The sequence below is a fragment of the Sarcophilus harrisii genome, chromosome 3 (genome assembly GCF_902635505.1).
Source record: "Sarcophilus harrisii chromosome 3, mSarHar1.11, whole genome shotgun sequence".
Taxonomy (NCBI): domain Eukaryota; kingdom Metazoa; phylum Chordata; class Mammalia; order Dasyuromorphia; family Dasyuridae; genus Sarcophilus; species Sarcophilus harrisii.
The window spans coordinates 83,130,986-83,138,263 of record NC_045428.1 but is presented as its reverse complement, the minus strand read 5'-3'; positions in this window follow the sequence as shown (position 1 = coordinate 83,138,263).

Below are 7,278 nucleotides of genomic sequence, written 5' to 3'. Positions count from 1 at the left end.
GTCCATATACTATCATTTTTTCAGCCATTCTCAATCAATGGGCAGTGACCTAAATTTATTTTGAAATATTGAAAACTCCAAACTTAAAATCTATGATTTGGTACATCAAGTTTCTAAAATTAAGTAGGAGGAACTGAATGCATATTTAAACTTGGAACTTGTTACACATGTTCTCCATGAGTGATGTCCTGCCTAACGCAAGTTCAATTTGTATAGTTCAATTAGGCAACACTAAATTGGATCTGAGCTCATATTTTATCATGATTTATGCTTATTATTAATGTAGGAAGCATTAATGCTTGTCAATGCAAAGACAACAAGGGAACCGAGACCTACAGTAAAGAGCACTGCAGCCTCCTAGCTCCCCCACATTTTTTCTCTTCCCTAGATCTCAAAAACAAGAAAATACACTCATGTCATCACAAACTAATCCTACCTATGAACCTCTCTCCAAAACACATTCTATGGTGGTACCCAGAAGTCACCAAGAAGCATTTATTAAGCACTTACAGTGTACCAGGTAACATGCTAAACATTAGGAATACAAAGGACAAAAAAAAAATCCCTACTTCAAGGAGCTCACAAAGAAATGAGGAAGATAAGAGGCAAACCATTATATACATAGAATATATACATATATACAGGATAAACTAGAGATCATTTCATAGGTAAAGCACTAAAGAATTAAGAGGAACTGAATGGGAAAAGCTTGGCAAAGAATGCTTTCTATATGTGATCCTTCTTTCCATTGATGATTATTAACGGGAGACCATGCCCCAGATTTATGGGGAGAAATGTTTTATTACTATTTTTCTTACTATAAACTTTCATTAAATGGCAATTAATTGTCTTCTGGCTAACCAGCAAAAGTAAACACATCCAAAAGAGCTCATAAGTGAAGGTTTTATAAGTGGATTCAAATCCTTGAAGTTTCATTAGCCTGAAGTAGCACTCTCTCAGGAATCTACTATGTGAGTTCAGATATGCCTGCAGCTTTGACATATGATATGTAGGAAAGTGAGAAAAAACCGCAAAAGAGAGATCTCAGCAGAGTGCTAGAAAAAATTTGAAGAAAGAGAAAGAAGGGGAGAGACAGTGAGAGAGAGAGGTAAAAGATTTTTTAAAAATGATGTTTCCTCATAGTAATACAAGGATTTGGTTCCCTTTCAGCCTTTTTTATTGCCAAGCTAAACACAGTCCCAAGTCTCCCCAGATCCTTCAACTCAATGTTCAAAAATCCATGGATTTGAGAGCATTCACCACCTTGATTGCTCTTCCTTTTGAATGTTCTCCAGCTAATCAATATCCTTTCTAAACTGTGGATCCCCAAAACTGAACTCGATATTCCAATGTGGTTTGACAAGGGTAGAATACAGAAAACCATCACTTCCTTTTTCCTGGAAGTTATGCCTCTTTTAATCTAGCTCAATATAAAATTAGGTTTTATTTGGCTTCCATATCATAGTACTGATAGTCCACTATCAGTTCACTCTTTCAAACATACTTTTGCCTGCCTTCTCCATCTGGTATTTGGATTCAAGAAATTAGTTTCACAAATGAAAACCTTTACAATGATCCTTATTAAATTATAAATTATTTGATTCAGCCCAATGTTCTGATGATGAAAATTTGATCAGTATGCCATCTATTTCCTCATAAAAATCATTAATAAAAATGCTAAACAGCACAGGAACATACACAGATCCATGGGGCAACTCCCCTGAAGAGTTTCTGCCTATCTACCATTGAACCATCAGCAATCATTCTTTGACACTGGACATTCAACTAATTCCAAATCTACCTAATTCTACTATTATCTAGCCACTATCTTCTTCTTTTTTTCTAAGGATAAGATGAGATAATTTATCAATACTTTGCTAAAATTTGGGTGATTACATTTATAGTATTTCCTCTAAGTTTACTAAGCCTCTCACCAAAATAATAATAATAATAATAATAATAATAATAATAATAATCTGTGATCACTACTTCCTTTTTAAAATCCTTTCTAACTCCATCTCTTGAACAATCCATTCTAAAGATTTTCTAGGATTCAAAATCAAGCTCTCAATATAAAGGATATTCTAAGACCTCAGGAAAGAAAACAAAATGAATAAGCAGGACTAGCTCCAAGAATTTTGAAAGAACCTGATGGTAAAAAGGTATCGAATTTTCTCCCATTCCAGCAACCATTTGCTCCATCTGACAGGAGGGAAGTCATGCCAAAGCAACTGATATGGAAAATGGATCAAGGAGATATCATTTAACAATCATTTGACAGGGCCACCTAGAGTTAATGAATAAAGCACTAACTCTGGAGTCAGGAGGATCTGAGTTCAAATCCAAATTCAAATTGAATTGAACACATACTAGCCTGTGTGACCATGGGCAAGTCATTTAACCCCAACTGCCTTACCCCCCCAAAAAAAAATCATTTGACTATCAGAAAATCATAAAACAACCACCAAAAAAAATCTTAGACATATTTCAAGAAATTATGAAGAAAACTCCCCAGATATCTTAGAACCAGAAGGCAGAGTAGAAATCAAAAGAATCTACCAGTTGCTTCCTGAAAGAAATCCCAAAATAAAATTCTAGGAATATTATAGCTCAAATTCAGAATTCCCAGATCAAGAAGAAAATAAGACAAGTAGCTAGGGAACAAGAATTCAAGAACAGTGGATCATAAAAGATTTAGCAGACATTACTACAAGTAAACAAAGGGCTTGGAGTAAAATATTCCAGAAGTCAAAGGATTTAGGATTATGCTTAAGAATAAACTATCCAGCAAAAGTGAGTATAATCTTATGATGGGGGGAAAGGATATTTAACAAATGGCTTTCAAGAATTCCTGATAAAAAAAGACGAAAAGAACATATGACATTCAAACATAGTACTCAAGAGAAGCAAAAAAGGTAAATATGAGGAAGAAATCATAAGTTATTAATATAAGAATACAAAAAAGCTTAACTTTGTTTAGTCCCTAGAAGAGACAGGTACTTTTATAGAGAGGTATGGGTACCACAAAGAATATTCCATTAGGAATGGAAAAAAGGGATCAGACAATGAAGGACAAGAATAGGGTACAGAATCACAGGGTGGAAATATACAGTTAGCAATTATAATTGTAAATGTGAATGGGATGAACTCACAATATGGAAGAAGAGCAAAATAGATTAGAAATCAAAATCCAACAATATGTTGTTTGCAATAAATACAGTTGAAATAGAAAGATACACAATAGTGTTAAAATAAGGGGATAGGGCAGAAGTAAAAAAAGACAATAGTTTTCATCTCAGACAAAAGTAAAAATAGATCTAATTTTTTAAAAATTAAATAGGGAAACAATATTTTGCCAAAATGTACCAAAAACAACTAATTGATATCAATATTCAACATATATGCACCACAGTATGACATCCAAATTAATTTTTTATAGTTAATATTTTTCTCAATTACAGGTAAATAAAAATTTTAACATTTTTTAAAATTTTGAGTTCCAACTTCTCTCCTTTTCCTCCCCCTAGTTAAGAAGGCTGGCAATTTGATATTGTGTGTAGTGATGCAAAATATTTCCACATTAGCCATATATATATAAAAGAAAAAGAGTAAAGAAAAATTTTAAAGTATACTTCAATCTGCATTCAGGCTCCATCATTATTTTATCTGGAAGTGGACAGCATTTTTCATAATAAGTCCTTTGGGATGCTCCAAGTCATTATTAATCAGAGAAATGCAAATTAAGACAACTCTGAGATGCCACTACACACCTGTCAGATTGGCTAAGATGACAGGAAAAAATAATGCTGAATGTTGGAGGGGATGCGGGAAAACTGGGACACTGATGCATTGTTGGTGGAGCTGTGAACGAATCCAATCATTCTGGAGAGCAATCTGGAATTATGTTCAAAAAGTTATCAAACTGTGCATACCCTTTGATCCAGTAGTGCTACTATTGGGCTTATACCCCAAAGAGATACTAAAGAAGGGAAAGGGACCTGAAAGTGCCAAGATGTTTGTGGCAGCCCTGTTGGTAGTGGCCGGAAACTGGAAAATGAGTGGATGCCCATCAGTTGGAGAATGGCTGAATAAATTGTGGTATATGAATATTATGGAATATTATTGTTCTGTAAGAAATGACCAGCAGGATGAATACAGAAAGGCTTGGAGAGACTTACATGAACTGATGCTGAATGAAATGAGCAGAACCAGGAGATCATTATACACTTCAACAACGATACTGTATGAGGATGTATTCTGATGGAAATGGATTTCTTTAACAAAGAGAAGATCTAACTCAGTTTCAATTGATAAGTGATGGACAGAAGCAGCTATACCCAAAGAAACAATACTGGGAAATGAATGTAAACTGTTTGTTTGCATTTTGGTTTTTCTTCCCAGGTTATTTTTACCTTCTGAATCCAATTCTTCCTGTGCAACAAGAAAACTGTTCAGTTCTGCACACATATATTGTATCTAGGATATACTGTGACATATTTAACATGTATAGGACTGCTTGCCATCTGGGGGAGGGGGTAGAGGGAAAGAGGGGAAAAGTTGGAACAGAAGTGAGTGCAAGGGATAATGTTGTAAAAAATTACCCAGGCATGGACTCTGTCAATAAAAAGTTATAATTATTAAAAAAAATTAAAATTAAAAAAATTTTTAAAAAGTCCTTTGTACCCATGTATATATCCTGTAAATAAAAGGCTATTAAATAAAAAAAAAAAGAAAAAAAAAAAAAGAAAAAAAAAAGTCCTTTGGAATTTTCTAGGATCACTATATTGCTGAGAATAATTCAGAGTTATGATATCATATGTTATTTCTGATACTGAATACAATGTTCTTTTTACTTTGCATCAGTTCATGTAAGTCTTCCCAGGTTTTTCTGAAATCATCCTTTCATGAGCATCCAAATTCTTAAAAGAAAAGTTAAATGAATTATAGGAGGAAATAGACAGTAAAACTCTATTAGTAGGTATATCCCATTTACTTTTCTAAGACTCAGATACATTTAATCATAAATAAATAAATAAACAAATTAAGGAGATGAATAGAATTTTTAAAAGTTAGATATAACAGATCTCTGGAGAAAACTGAATGGGAATAAAAAGGAACATCACAATTCCTAAACTTTGCATAACACTTCACCAAAATTGAATGTGTATTAGCACACAAAATCCTCATGAAAAAATACAAAAAAGCAGAAATATGAAATATGTCTTTGTTGACCATAATGTAATAAAAATTATATTCAATAAAGATCCCTTGAAGCATAGAATAACATTTTTGACAGTCACACTAGTGAAAGAAAGAACAGATTAATTATTTGGTCATACAACAAAAAAAAAAAAAATCTAGGGAATAAAATACAAAATTAAAACCTCCAATTAAACATTGAAGTAGAAATCCTGAAAATCGGAGGAGAGATTACTAAAATTGAAGGTAAAAAAAAAACCCACTACATTAATAAATAGAACTAGAAGTTGTTGTTTTTTTTTTTAACAAACTATTGACTAGCTTAAATTTTAAGAAGAAAAAAAAACAAATTACCATTATCCAAAGTAAAAAAGAAGAATTCACAACCAATGAAAATAAATAAAAGCAATCTTGGAGCCATATTGCCCAATTATATATGCCAACAAAACTAATAATCTAAATGAAATTGATGAATATTTATAAAAAATATAAATTGCCCATATTAATAACACAGGAAATTAAATGCTTAAATAACCCTGTCTTAGAAAAACAAATTGAACAAGCCATAAATGAGTTCCCTAAGAAAAAATCTCCAAGACCAAATGAATTTTTTTTTTAAATTCTAATTGAACATTCAAAGAACAATAGCCTAATAATACATAAATTATCTTGGGGAAAAATAGGTCAAGAAGGAGTCCTGCCCAAATTCCTTCTATATCACAAATATGGTCTTGATACCTAAACCAGGAAATGTCAAAATAGAGAAAGAAAAATATAAGCCAATTTTCCTAATGAATATTTATGCAAAAAAATTTTAAATAAAACATTAGCAAGAAAATTACAGCAATAAATCACAAAGATCATACACTATTATCAGGCTGGATTTATACGAAGAATACAGTACTAATTCAATATTAAGAAAATGTTAAGTATAACTGACGACTGGATTTATATGAAGAATACAGTACTAATTCAATATTAAGAAAATTTTAAGTATAATTGACCATAGCAATAATAAAAACAAACAAACAAAAAAAACCATGATTTTTTTTTTCATTAGCTGAAGAAAAAGTTTTTGACCAAATAAAATACCCATTCCTGTTAAAAGACTTTAGAAAGTTTAGGAATAAATGGAACTTATCTTAAAATGATAATACTAAATAAAATAAAATATTAACTAGATTAATTTATTCACTGTACACCAAAATACCAAAAATTATTTTTATAAAACTAAAAGAAATAACAAAATTCATCTGGAAAGACAAAAAGGTCCAGAATACCATAAAAATTATTTTTTTCAAAGAAGGGAAAGGGAGAGGAAAGAGGCCTATCAGTACTAGAAATATATAATCATCAAAACAATTTGGTAGTAGATAGTAGAGTATTTGATCAGTGAAACAGATTAGGTACACAATATACAGAAACAAATGAGCACAGCAACTCTATGTTTGATAAAAGATCCCAACTTTGAAACAAGACCTAACTTGCAAAAACTGTTGGAAAAACTGGAAAAGTCTGACAGAAACTAGGCATAGACCAACATCTCACATCATATACCAAACTAAACTCAAAATGAGTAAATAATTTAGACATAAAGAGTGATATCATAAGCAAATTAGTGGTGCAGGAAAGAAATTACTTGTCAGGTCTATGGATGGGGAAGAGTTCATGATTTTATATGAGACAGACCAAATAACATAAGAGGACAGGGATAGCAAAATGGATTAGAAACTAAAATGCAACAATAAACAGAAAGAAATATACAGTGTTAAAGAGCTAGAGTACACTCTATTATACTTCAGTTGAAGTAAAAAAGTAAAGGATAAAATTATTTCAGACAAAGTACAATCAAATTAAAAGAGATAATCAAGAAAATCACATTTTGCTAAAAGGTAGCACAATGAATTGATATCAATATTGAACACATATGTCCCAAATGGCATAGCTGAAGAAACAATTAAGTTATAGAAGGAAATTGAGAGTAGGGGATCCTAATTTAGCCTTTTCAGATCTAGATAAATCTAACTACAAATAAGAATTTAAAGAGATGAATTAATATTAGAAAAGTTAAATATGACA